The sequence below is a fragment of the Triturus cristatus genome, chromosome 6 (assembly GCF_964204655.1).
Source record: "Triturus cristatus chromosome 6, aTriCri1.1, whole genome shotgun sequence".
Taxonomy (NCBI): Eukaryota; Metazoa; Chordata; class Amphibia; order Caudata; family Salamandridae; genus Triturus; species Triturus cristatus.
In genome coordinates this window covers 1,189,577,231-1,189,592,408 of record NC_140589.1, presented here as the reverse complement: position 1 = coordinate 1,189,592,408, position 15,178 = coordinate 1,189,577,231, and positions in this window count along the sequence as shown.

The following is a 15,178-nucleotide window of genomic DNA, read 5'->3' as shown; positions in this document are numbered from 1 at the left end:
ATTTTTTTCAAACATATTTTTAATTTAATTTATTTATCTTTTATAAAGACTATGCTTTTTTTAAAAAATTTATTAATATTTTTTTTATATATAATTTTTAAAATAAACAAGTAAAATGTAATTCTATTTTTTTTTTTTTTTTTTTTTTATTACGCGTACCGTAAGCTTACGGTAAGCGTACGGTTTACGCAACGTCCGTAATCTATCCACGCTGGTTGCGTAGAGTAACGCACTTTGCGTAGCCGCGTGTGGGACGCGTGCGCGCTTACGCAACACGCGCACGTTACGCGGTAGTGCCGGGGAGTGACTGTTATGCGCATGTGCGGAAGCGTGTGTCTTTTTTACGCGCACGCGTACTTTTTGCCGTAAGCGCTCCGTAAGCGTACCGTAAGCGTACGGTAGGTCATGTGATCTTGAAACACAACTTTTGATTGGTTGAAACTACTTTCAGTTCTAGAACTCTCCTACACCACACCCATTCCCCTCATTTGTGCTTGTGATCCCTTAGGAGAAGGAGCTGGTTTGTCTTTGGGATACGATGGCAGAACAGCAGAGCCCTTCTGAGAGTGAGGCTAGCACCAGCAGCACTGTCTTGAGGCAGAGAGCGAGGAAAGTAAAGCCTTCTTATGTTTGGGATTATTTTACTTTTCCAGAAGGCCAGCAAAAGGTGAATGCACCCTTAGTTACTTGCATTCTGTGTAAGCGTGTACTTTCTAGAGGTAATCCTGACAGGAAGTATTCCTTTGGGAATCACACCATGATGAGGCACCTCAAAGAAGTACACAGAAGGACACATGGTCATCTTTTTGGAGGTAACTCTTCAGAAAGACGAGCCAGTACATCCACAGCAGCTCAGCCTGGACCATCATCTGCAGGGCTGACTCCTTCTTCTGCAGGTCAGGTGAGCCCTTCATCTGTGGGGGGAGAATCTCCTTTTGCTGGCCCTCTGGAAATTAATCCTCGGTTTGCGAGGGTTGAAGTACGGTGCGCCACTTGTCACGATCTAATTACTTATAGGGAGACTAGTGTTTCCCTGGTGAACAGTAAAATAGATCAGCACACTTGTCGTACTGTCTAATATTCCCAATCTTTCTTTCCTCTGTCCCTGCATGAGAGCCAACCTTATCTTTCATCTTTTTTTTACATGTTTTTAAAAACTTTTTTTATTTTTTTTTTTACCGTACGCGTACGGTACGCGTAATTTTTTTTTTTTTTTTAAAAAAAACACTAAAAATAATTTATCACATTACAAGGTCTTTGAGAGACTACAATTATTACTATTGACTTACCATACTCACTCAAAGAAAAATTTATTCATTTGTTTTTTTAAAAAATAGTTTTTAAAATGGTTGTAGTTTACGAAAATTTTCTATATCGATCTGGAAAAAAAGAAAAAAGTATTAATATTTTTATAACAATTTATAATACAGTACACATATTTACATTTTTTACCAAAAAATAATTTTTGCCTTATTTTTGCTGTTTTCAGAATATATTGCATTTCACTATAAATTGTGAAAGCAATTGCATTCATCATTTTACAGCGGGCAAAAAAAATTAACAATCTCAAAGATTGTATTAAAAAAGCCCAGAATCTCTTCTCATTTAAACTTATCATTACAGAAATGCATATTATTCTAAAAAAATGTCATCTAAAAACAATACTTTTTTCTTTAAAATACCGTCTGATATTTTTGTTTCAGAAGTACATTCACAATAATATATCTCAAATAACTCCAAAATACATCTGATTTTATTTCCTTTAGGCCAAATAGTATTTTTTATTCTTTCCCTGGAATAAATTTCCAAGGGAAAACCATTAAAATTCTAAAGTTTAATCTGTCCAGATCTCACCGATTCTCTGTAACATTTTGGTTCACGAAAATTTTTTGAATAATTTATTTAGTCCACAATAGAATTGCTTACTTTTCCACATGGCCAAATAGTAATTTTTTAAATCATTTTTGAAAAAATTTCCAATGGCAGTCCAATAACATTCCAAAATTTAAAATGTGCAGAAGTTACCGATAATCTCTAAATTATTGGTTTTTCAAAATTGCATTAAAAATTTAAAAAGTCCACATTACAATTGGTTATCTTTCCTTTAGGCCAAATGATAATTTTAAAAATCTTTTTTCTACAAAATTGCAATGGTAATCCTGTAAAATGGTAAAATTATTTTGTCCAGATCTTGCCAAGTCTCTCTAAAATTTAGGTTTCAGGAAGATTAGATAGGAATTTGCTAAATCAAAAGGCAAACGTTGTTTGAAAATCAATTGGGAATCATTACACAGTGTCCATCCTTTTTCACATTTTAGATAAACTGTGTAATGTCCAGAAGTAACAGTAGGTCCATCATGGAAAATTATTGCAACAGTTACAAAAGTTTTTCCTGAAATTGATAATTGCTGTCCTGTAAACTTCTTTATTAAAGTATCCAATTTTGAACCATCAGCTCTACATCGTTGCATCATTAAAATTACATACTGTCCGTATTCCCTTAAAATTAATGTTGATAACATGTCAGAATTACACTCACCACATTTCATGCTATGATTAGCATCTTTAACTAAGTTTGCAAAAGTGACTGTTTTACTCTCTGGCAATGTCAAATAAATAAACCTTTCATTATCAACAATAGAGCCACTTATATTATAACAATTATCACAACTATGTTCCCATTTATAAGAGAGACCAAAAAAAATGTCAATGGGAACTCCTTCTTCTTCCACTACCTGAAGAAAATACATCAAAAATTCGTGAGCATCTTGCTGTTCATTTTGAGAAAACTGTGTTCGTCCTGAACATACATCTAAAAGTTTTCTAATATCAGTAGCACTTTCTATTTGAGTTTTATCTTTACTCAGCTTTTGAAACAGGAGACTGAGCTCTGAACAGAATCTTTTTCCCTGATTTAGTGTTATCTGCTCTTGCAAACTTTCCAGATAAAATGCAACATTCAGCACTACATTTGCGTAGCAGTTGACACCAGAGCTATTTTCAAAATGACATCCTACAACCTGTTCTTCATTTTCCTTATTCTTTCTGCTTGCAATTACATCACTCCTCTTTTTTTTCCTCCTCTCTACATCTTCATTACAGATATTCTCATTTCTCCTTTTACGAGAAACTACACGTTTCTCCAACACAGGATACTGACCTAAATGAGGAGCATAGCTTCTTCTTAATCTATTATACTCCTTTACACAGTTTGTATCAGCACTAACTTTTGAGTCATCGAAGTCTATCATGAATAAACCTGATAATGTTTTGACTCGTGACAAAGCTACATATGCCATACCTTCTTTGAACACAGTTGAACCAATGTTCACAAATGCACAATCTACAGTCAATCCTTGAGACTTGTGAATAGTTACAGCATATGCTAGTGAAAACGGAAACTGCTTCCTACGTACATATAAGTCTTTCACAAGCATGAAACGAACTGAACAACGACAAATGTCTTTAACTTCCTCTATCTGATCAAATTTTATTTTTAACCATTCAATTCCATCTTTTTTCTGATAATTAATAAAACCCACAACTCTTCCCATCGCTCCATTTACTAAGCCTTTTTCAACATCCAAATTTCTCCTTAAAAACACTCTACAGTTCATGCAAACATATAGATTTTTTTCTAATCCTGCTGTTTTGGAGATGTTCTTCTCTAGTGAGTCCAATTTATTTTTCAGTTTGCCTGTTACTGTGACAGTAATTCTTCCATCCTCAATTTTGTCCACTGCTTCCAATTTCCTGATCTCTTCCTTTTCCAATTTCAAAAGCTCCTCATTGAATATTGAGCATTCACGTAGAGTTGGCATTAAGCAGATGACACTTTTGTTTTCTGCAATGTTCTTGTATATCTTCTCTGCAACTATTTCTTGCTTTGGAAATAAATTATGTAGCAGCCGACTCTGTAATGCTTTTTTGCCAACTTCTGTGAGTAGTCCAATCCTGATATCTTTCAGAATACTTCCATATTCTTCATCGTTTGCTTGCCTCATATTAGTTGTAAGTTCCTTGTACTCAAAGAAGGACCAAATATTTGTATTTCCAATGCTTCCCAATGACTTCTTCGTGTCTTCATGTGTCACAGTATTAAACACTGGTTGTCCTTTAACCGGAGTAAGTTGCAAAAGATCCCCAAAAACTATGACGTGTTTTCCACCAAATAACACGTCATAGTCTGTCTTCAAAATTTGCTGCATTCTTAAATGCACAAAGGCAAGCATTAAGTTTGATACCATGCTCACCTCATCAATAATGAGAACTTGCATCTTCTTCAATACTCTTGAAACTTCCAAGCATGCTTCTCCAGTTAGCTTGTTGAATTGTATTTTGTTCTCATGCTCCACTGGTAACATTAGCAAACGATGTAAGGTGATTCCTTTTATGTTATATGCTGCTAACCCAGTTGGAGCAGTAACCACACAAGACAAAGTAGAATCCGTTTTTTGCTTTAGGTAGCTTCTGATGACTTTAATTAGGAAACTTTTTCCAGTGCCAGCTTGTCCGCTTACATACATCCTGATTGGATGAAATGATGTGCATGAGCACTCTTTTTTTTCATGTAGAAATCCGTGATCAATTTTGTTTTTGATCTCTTCATAAATTTGTTGCTGCTCTTGATTCAGTTGTGTTTCCAAATTTTCTAAGTCTATAAATTCTTCTTGAGCTTGATTCATAGCCGTTTCCACTTCATTCATGGCTATTGATGCTTCATTTTCAACGATTGGTTGTCCTAGGGGATCTTGACTGTATGTTCCTGAACTTTGGCTGTCCTGAGAACTGTCTCTAGCTATTTCTGCTGCAATTGTAGTTTCCTGTTCAATTTCTTCATTTAACATTTGCAGATAAGTTGAAAATGTACTGCATTGTATGCTGTCTTTGCAAGCATTAAAAGAATCTTCATAGCTCTGGAATTCTCCCAGTAGTTCATCCTCTGAACGCCATGGTTTAAACAACTGTAAAAGAGCCAAGTAGTAAAATTCTTTCTTGTCGGTAGTGTCGCAACTCAGCTTCCGGTGATTTATCAAACTTCCTTTGGTTTGCTTCACCAAACATCCTTCTTCACCAACGACTTTATATTTTCCATTATTGATGTCTTCTGCAGCTTTCCGTGAATAAATGTAGTTCTGCAGCACTTCATAGAGACACATGTTCTCCAGATGATGACTTCTCTTGGGATAATATGTGTCCAACATGTTTGTTTTCAATATATCTGTACTTTCAGGTTCGAACTGTGCCAAATATTCAATTTCTCCAACAGATTTCAGTACCCGATTTCTCATTGCTGCAAGGCCTAAACTTGCCCAAATTATTCTTCTTGACTTCGAGTAGAGACTTGCAGAAGATAATCTATCAGAACATTCGTAGGATCCAATTTCTCGATGCGATAACATCTTCAAACTGAAACTGTACAGCTTCTTACTGACAGTCTTCTCGTGAGAAATCTCTTCCCACATTTCCTTCAATTCTGTTTTTTCTGATTTCGTAATGTAAGACGTTACATATCGAGCAACAGCAATGGAATTGTCAGCAACATACTGTATATCCATGTTAGCGTTCCACATGGATAAAATGACTGGGTTGTAGTCATTTATATTTTTTGATTCTTCTTTTCTTTTAAGGTTGTAGGTATTCTTAGGTGATTTTCTTGTGATAGTATGTCTCACAGCTGACATAAAACTGTTGACTCTTCCATTTGAAAGAACAGGTCTAGGAAATCCAAATCGACATTTAGTGTAGTATTTTTCTTTGCTCTTGTATTTCCGTCGACAGTATTTTCCACACCGATGACTTTGGAAACGTAGAACTTGCTCCTTTAACTTGTTCTCTTCTGTGCTTTTAGGTATAGCACATGTTGCATATTCTTCAATGTAAGATAACACTGCTTCATCAGTATCTGTTCCAAACTTTGGGGCATCCTTGATCCACAGCAGCATATGAATATGAGGAGCACCTCTTGCCTGGTACTCTTTTCTCCAAAAGAAATCCACTACTTCTCCAAGGGGTGGATTTTTCTTATTGCAGATGAAGGACATCATAGCCTCAAATCTATGATTGAAATATCTGCAAACATTAACCGGATCCAATGAGCACAGTTCTCCTGCTGTTTTGTATTCGATGTTTTCAATGTTTGAATTGGCCTCTCGTAGAAAATCCAGTAAATCATCCCAAGCGTACTCGGCGCAGCTTAGGGTAAGGAACCATGTTGGTGTTCCTAAATTCCGTAACATGCATTTTAGTTCACCATGGCGTCGGTACCAATATTCATTTGTCCCACGCTGACAAGCCATCAGATTGATCAGTTGTGTTTCCAAATGATCATCTCGGTGCTGCACTTTCTCCATAAAATCCTTAGCAGACACATTTTGTAAATGTACTCCACTTTTTAAAATGTGATTTACTGCATAAGACAATGCAGACAAGTCGCTTTCAAATAAAAGATGGAACAAATAAGGGATACTTTGTCGAAATCTGGGATCTTCAGCATATAGTCTTGTAGTCCGATACTCAGAAGCTGGAATCTGTTCCGGACGTTCATCGTATCGTCCTCCTTTTCCTTTAGGAAACAGCTGGGGAAAACATCGAGCTTCCAAGCTCTCCTCCCATACACTCACGGGATTTCCTTTTGCTTTCTTCATCTGAAAGAGATCAATATTGTCTCCCATAACTTCTTTCGAATGGAGAGGATGTATGCTAAAATGTTCATAAATTTCTTCTTCCTTTGACTTGTCCACTTTTTCAATTTGTCCACTTGGTGTTTCAGTATCTCCTTGTAAATCTTCTTCTTCTTCTTCTTCTTCTACTATATAAATTGATTCATACCATTTGTTATTTTTTTTCAAATACAAATTTGCTCTTTGTACTTTCCGCACATCTACCAGCTCCTGCCAAATCTTCTTATTCTTTGTAGGTACACCATTAACCAGAATAATTAATGGTTCAGTTTCCGAAGTATCCGCATCAATAGTTTCCATATTTTTTTTCAAATCCAAGGGCAAATACACCACTCTACCTTTTAAACCTCTCAGTAAATCTGAAGGAGGTAATTTACCAGTTTTGGGCTCCATACGTACTATGGTCTGGAACGGATGAACACATTGAATGAGTATAGACTCATATGTATTTAATTCAGAAAGTTCAGCAGGAATAGCATCCAATTCTAAATTATTATGTACAGCTCTGGTCGGCATTCTATTTTCCTCTAACTTGTTGTAGCAGTATTTACAAATACGCTGATCTTCACCCAATTCAAAACAATTTTCAAGAAATATATATGTTGCAAAATCCATCCACTTATAATTATCTTCATTTTCACTCTTTCTGTAGAGATCAACATTCCTAGTTTGTTTTCTATAATGAGTTCTGCGGCAACAAATACAAGTAACATTTGGTCTTTCATTAGAGACTATTGCAAATTTTGTTATGTGATCATTAAATGTCTTACTTACACAAGGTTCTACATTCTCTTCCACTTCTGCCTCATTTACTGTGTCCTTCTCTGCACTGTTTTGTTCAGGACCAAAGTAACAAAACTGAATTTCATCAACAACCTTCTCTACATCTGATACCGTTCCCCGGAACAGAGCCCTATTCAATTCATTTAACTTTATTGCTGGACTTTTGGCAAAATACAACCGTCTCACAAACTTTCTCATTTCAGTATGATGAACAGCCAGCATCCTAAAATGATGGAAAACACTATTGCACACTTTTCTAGATAGACAAGCCAGAGAATGACCCTGCAAACCAGTATTCTCTCTCACTCTGCATGGATCCAGACTTTGAAGCACCTTAATCTTCTGTTTTACACTTTTTTTACTATATTCTCCTAGAAACTCTCGAAATCTGTCAATAGATTCCTGACGCACACTGCAAATACTACTACAATTCCAAGTGTACACTGGGGCTTTAGGACGTCTCCCCATTGCCTCATCTGCCATCACTTGTACCTCATCTCTTGGAACCATTATCTCCTTCTCCATTATGCAACCATTTTTTACTTCGTATGAACGACCTCTGGTGTCAACTGCATGCAGCAAACTATTACTTTGAAAATAGCTCTCCTCATTAAAAAAAGGTTCACTACTTGAACTATGCATCCATTTTCCTAAAAACACTTTACAAAAATTTGTTCTGTTCACTACTCTTTTGCTTTTGCTTTGTGATTTTAGTACATTAACCATTTTATCTAATGTACGCATCCTATTCAAAATTAATATGAATAGTTTCCTTTTTAATTCTAATGCTTTTGCTGCAATGGCTTCAATTTCTTTTTTTCTCTTGAAATATTTAGACTTTTGCTTATATTTTTTTATATCCTTTATCAAATTGGACATAACTCTTCTCTGAAACATTTTTCTACGTATCTCTTTAAATGCTGTTTTTCTGTTTATGTTAAACTTTTCAATTGCAGAAGGTATATTTGCATTAACTAAATCCTCAATTTTTTGCTGTTCTGTAGGTTTTTTTACATTTTTCTGACAACAGACATTTTGAACATTTTTCTTTGTTTTGAATAATTTGTTAATAAATTGTTTTTTTTGCTTACCAGAAGATTTTTTCTTTTTCCCTACATCAGCATCTTCTACTAACTTTGGTCCTCCAGTTGTCTTCAAATATAGTTTTTTTTTTAGCGTTTTTTGAACTCGAGATTTTGTAGGCATCTTAAATTTTGTTCACTGTTCTTCAGCAATACCTGCAAAAAAACTAAAAAAAAAATCCTTTATTGTATTTAAATATATTACTACATTTCTTTTCACAATAGTCACAAAACGAAATTTCTTTGCCAATTTGAATGCACACAAACTCCTCTTTTTTTTTGGGCAAGTGAAAATCTGTATAACAAACTGTCACATTATGAAACCAAGCTGTTTTTTTTTTCAGACCACCACCGTGTGTATTCTCTGTGACTGCCTACACTCCAGCAGGGGCAACCAGCCTTACTGATGCTGAATGTATTTGCATTACAGACTTAAACCTGAAAACCCCACTCGCTTCTAATTACTGTGCATGACTATACATGGCAAGCACATGGGTGTGTGCTAAACCTCTGCTTCTTTCCCCTATAAATTCGCTCCTCTTTTCCATCTACTGCAACTGTGAAATCACCAGAGCAAGACGCAATACATTTCTGCCTATAATTCTTCTATGCACACAGAGTCATGTTTTCACATTAGTGCCAAAACGAAATTTCTTTGCCAATTTGAAAGCACACTTACTGCTCTTTTTTTTCGGGGCCAAGTGAAAATCTCTTTTTACACTTTGATATCACTTTTACAGACTGACACATTCTGAAACCTTTTTTTTTAAATTTATTTAAATGCACATGTCCAAGCTGTTTTTTTTTTCAGACCACCACCGTGTGTATTCTCTGTGACTGCCTACACTCCAGCAGGGGCAACCAGCCTTACTGTTGCTGAATGTATTTGCATTACAGACTTAAACCTGAAAACCCCACTCGCTTCTAATTACTGTGCATGACTATACATGGCAAGCACATGGGTGTGTGCTAAACCTCTGCTTCTTTCCCCTATAAATTCACTCCTCTTTTCCATCTACTGCAACTGTGAAATCACATTCTGAAACCTTTTTTTTTATTTTATTTAAATGCACATGTCCAAGCTGTTTTTTTTTTCAGACCACCACCGTGTGTATTCTCTGTGACTGCCTACACTCCAGCAGAGGCAACCAGCCTTACTGATGCTGAATGTATTTGCATTACAGACTTAAACCTGAAAACCCCACTCGCTTCTAATTACTGTGCATGACTATACATGGCAAGCACATGGGTGTGTGCTAAACCTCTGCTTCTTTCCCCTAAAAATTCGCTCCTCTTTTCCATCTACTGCAAATGTGAAATCACATTCTGAAACCTTTTTTTTAAAATTTATTTAAATGCACATGTCCAAGCTGTTTTTTTTTTCAGACCACCACCGTGTGTATTCTCTGTGACTGCCTACACTCCAGCAGGGGCAACCAGCCTTACTGATGCTGAATGTATTTGCATTACAGACTTAAACCTGAAAACCTCACTCGCTTCTAATTACTGTGCATGACTATACATGGCAAGCACATGGGTGTGTGCTAAACCTCTGCTTCTTTCCCCTAAAAATTCGCTCCTCTTTTCCATCTACTGCAACTGTGAAATCACCAGAGCAAGACGCAATACATTTCTGCCTATAATTCTACTATGCACACAGAGCCATGTTTTCACATTAGTGCCAAAACGAAATTTCTTTTCCATTTTCAAAGCACACTTACTGCTCTTTTTTTTTCGGGGCCAAGTGAAAATCTCTTTTTACACTTTGAAATCACTTTTACAGACTGACACATTCTGAAACCTTTTTTTTTTATTTTATTTAAATGCACATGTCCAAGCTGTTTTTTTTTTCAGACCACCACCGTGTGTATTCTCTGTGACTGCCTACACTCCAGCAGAAGCAACCAGCCTTACTGATGCTGAATGTATTTGCATTACAGACTTAAACCTGAAAACCCCACTCGCTTCTAATTACTGTGCATGACTATACATGGCAAGCACATGGGTGTGTGCTAAACCTCTGCTTCTTTCCCCTAAAAATTCGCTCCTCTTTTCCATCTACTGCAAATGTGAAATCACATTCTGAAACCTTTTTTTTAAAATTTATTTAAATGCACATGTCCAAGCTGTTTTTTTTTTCAGACCACCACCGTGTGTATTCTCTGTGACTGCCTACACTCCAGCAGGGGCAACCAGCCTTACTGATGCTGAATGTATTTGCATTACAGACTTAAACCTGAAAACCTCACTCGCTTCTAATTACTGTGCATGACTATACATGGCAAGCACATGGGTGTGTGCTAAACCTCTGCTTCTTTCCCCTAAAAATTCGCTCCTCTTTTCCATCTACTGCAACTGTGAAATCACCAGAGCAAGACGCAATACATTTCTGCCTATAATTCTACTATGCACACAGAGCCATGTTTTCACATTAGTGCCAAAACGAAATTTCTTTTCCATTTTCAAAGCACACTTACTGTTCTTTTTTTTTCGGGGCCAAGTGAAAATCTCTTTTTACACTTTGAAATCACTTTTACAGACTGACACATTCTGAAACCTTTTTTTTTTATTTTATTTAAATGCACATGTCCAAGCTGTTTTTTTTTTCAGACCACCACCGTGTGTATTCTCTGTGACTGCCTACACTCCAGCAGAAGCAACCAGCCTTACTGATGCTGAATGTATTTGCATTACAGACTTAAACCTGAAAACCCCACTCGCTTCTAATTACTGTGCATGACTATACATGGCAAGCACATGGGTGTGTGCTAAACCTCTGCTTCTTTCCCCTATAAATTCACTCCTCTTTTCCATCTACTGCAACTGTGAAATCACCAGAGCAAGACGCAATACATTTCTGCCTATAATTCTACTATGCACACAGAGCCATGTTTTCACATTAGTGCCAAAACGAAATTTCTTTGCCAATTTGAAAGCACACTTACTGCTCTTTTTTTTCGGGGCCAAGTGAAAATCTCTTTTTACACTTTGAAATCACTTTTACAGACTGACACATTCTGAAACCTTTTTTTTTTATTTTATTTAAATGCACATGTCCAAGCTGTTTTTTTTTTCAGACCACCACCGTGTGTATTCTCTGTGACTGCCTACACTCCAGCAGAAGCAACCAGCCTTACTGATGCTGAATGTATTTGCATTACAGACTTAAACCTGAAAACCCCACTCGCTTCTAATTACTGTGCATGACTATACATGGCAAGCACATGGGTGTGTGCTAAACCTCTGCTTCTTTCCCCTAAAAATTCGCTCCTCTTTTCCATCTACTGCAAATGTGAAATCACATTCTGAAACCTTTTTTTTAAAATTTATTTAAATGCACATGTCCAAGCTGTTTTTTTTTTCAGACCACCACCGTGTGTATTCTCTGTGACTGCCTACACTCCAGCAGGGGCAACCAGCCTTACTGATGCTGAATGTATTTGCATTACAGACTTAAACCTGAAAACCTCACTCGCTTCTAATTACTGTGCATGACTATACATGGCAAGCACATGGGTGTGTGCTAAACCTCTGCTTCTTTCCCCTAAAAATTCGCTCCTCTTTTCCATCTACTGCAACTGTGAAATCACCAGAGCAAGACGCAATACATTTCTGCCTATAATTCTACTATGCACACAGAGCCATGTTTTCACATTAGTGCCAAAACGAAATTTCTTTTCCATTTTCAAAGCACACTTACTGCTCTTTTTTTTTCGGGGCCAAGTGAAAATCTCTTTTTACACTTTGAAATCACTTTTACAGACTGACACATTCTGAAACCTTTTTTTTTTATTTTATTTAAATGCACATGTCCAAGCTGTTTTTTTTTTCAGACCACCACCGTGTGTATTCTCTGTGACTGCCTACACTCCAGCAGAAGCAACCAGCCTTACTGATGCTGAATGTATTTGCATTACAGACTTAAACCTGAAAACCCCACTCGCTTCTAATTACTGTGCATGACTATACATGGCAAGCACATGGGTGTGTGCTAAACCTCTGCTTCTTTCCCCTAAAAATTCGCTCCTCTTTTCCATCTACTGCAAATGTGAAATCACATTCTGAAACCTTTTTTTTAAAATTTATTTAAATGCACATGTCCAAGCTGTTTTCTTTTTCAGACCACCACCGTGTGTATTCTCTGTGACTGCCTACACTCCAGCAGGGGCAACCAGCCTTACTGATGCTGAATGTATTTGCATTACAGACTTAAACCTGAAAACCTCACTCGCTTCTAATTACTGTGCATGACTATACATGGCAAGCACATGGGTGTGTGCTAAACCTCTGCTTCTTTCCCCTAAAAATTCGCTCCTCTTTTCCATCTACTGCAACTGTGAAATCACCAGAGCAAGACGCAATACATTTCTGCCTATAATTCTACTATGCACACAGAGCCATGTTTTCACATTAGTGCCAAAACGAAATTTCTTTTCCATTTTCAAAGCACACTTACTGCTCTTTTTTTTTCGGGGCCAAGTGAAAATCTCTTTTTACACTTTGAAATCACTTTTACAGACTGACACATTCTGAAACCTTTTTTTTTTATTTTATTTAAATGCACATGTCCAAGCTGTTTTTTTTTTCAGACCACCACCGTGTGTATTCTCTGTGACTGCCTACACTCCAGCAGAAGCAACCAGCCTTACTGATGCTGAATGTATTTGCATTACAGACTTAAACCTGAAAACCCCACTCGCTTCTAATTACTGTGCATGACTATACATGGCAAGCACATGAGTGTGTGCTAAACCTCTGCTTCTTTCCCCTATAAATTCACTCCTCTTTTCCATCTACTGCAACTGTGAAATCACCAGAGCAAGACGCAATACATTTCTGCCTATAATTCTACTATGCACACAGAGCCATGTTTTCACATTAGTGCCAAAACGAAATTTCTTTGCCAATTTGAAAGCACACTTACTGCTCTTTTTTTTTTGGGCCAAGTGTATATCTCTTTTTTCATTTTGAAATCACTTTTACAGACTGACACATTATGTAACTACAACAAAAACAATTCCCATTTCTATTATTCATTTCTTAAGTTACCACATACATCCCCTCTCAAACTGTAAACTCACCTTTTAAATTAGTTAGTTGTGAAAGAAATGTGGCACTCAAACAGCAGATTATCAGAGCTAGGATCTCTGTTGTGTTCACCTCTCTCCTCTCAGCAGAACCAGATAATGGCAAACTTTCCCTCTATTTTTCCACACATATACATGTAAGTTTCAAATCTCAGTGCTTCCCCCTTTTTTTTCACATGTAATCACACATTTCTATTGGTTGAAAACCAACCCTTTTCCAACAGTACCCTTCCCCCAACTTGACTTCTGCCTAGTACCCTTCCCCCAACTTGACTTCTGCCTGCTACCATAGCAACAGCTCATGGAACACTGCTGTGTGCAGTTAGGTCAGAAGTTCGACACACAATGTTTCAATTCCACAGAGCAAGAGTGCTTGACTTTTCAAACCTAACAGCAAATCCATAGTACTGTTCTTTGGTTACACATTTTCTTGAACCAATACAAAACATGCTTCTATTAATTTTCACATACAGCCTAGTTTTTATTCTGGAATGGTATGAAACAGCCAATCAGTTCTTTTTGTTTTAAAAAAATATGTATGCCTCCATTTCCAAACTGTCTTTCTTTTCATATTGCCATTCTACTGAAAGACACCTCCTGAGTGCATCCAGTTCTCCTTTGAAGATGTTCACAGTGTGGATTGTAGGGCACAGCTATGTCTTCTGGAGTGAAAAGTTTGCAGAGAAAACAGATATGGTGAGAGACCTTGCTTTGCCAAATGTAGACATTAAATGGATTGGTCAGAGAGGGTTAAAGTGGCACCAATTGATGCCATTGGTGAAATCCTTCATTCAAATCCAACACCCTGACCTCATAATAGTGCACTGTGGTGGCAATGACCTAGGCACTTTGACTGGGGTAGGTCTGGAAATGCTTATGAAGGACACCTTTGCACAACTGTTTACACTTTTCCCTAAAACTGCCTTTGTGTTTTCCAACATATGCCAAAGGCAAAAATGGAACTGGTCCAATCATTTCTGTCCGCAGATTGACAAAGCAAGAAAGCACGTCAACAAATCTGTTTCTGCTTTCCTCCGTGACTATGGTATGGGTGCCATTTACCACAACAACTTGCGTTATGACATGCAAGACATTTATAGAGGAGATGGTGTGCACTTCAATGATGAAGGGAACAGAGTCTTCCTCTTGAACCTTAGACTCTGCATAGGTACTTACTTGTAGGTACCACTAAAAAAATGACTCCATAAACACAACAGCTCTTTTTAGAGCTCCCTAATTTCTAAACTCTTAAATCTGCTTTTCTTTTATTTATTTTTATTTTTTTACCGTACGCTTACCGTAAGCTTACCGTACGCGTACCCCGTGATTTTTTTTAAAATCAATTAATGTTTTTTTTGTACTTTTCTGTCCTTCTTTGACCCCCTTACAAATGTTAGGGGGTCTGTAACTCTCCTCATTACCCCCTTTCCTTGTTTTCACTCTTTTTTTTCTGAGTGAAACACACAAAATGGCGGCCGCCGCTTCCTGGTTTCGGCCGATTCGAATGTTTACTAAGATCTAAGAGCCAATCAGAATCGCGCTC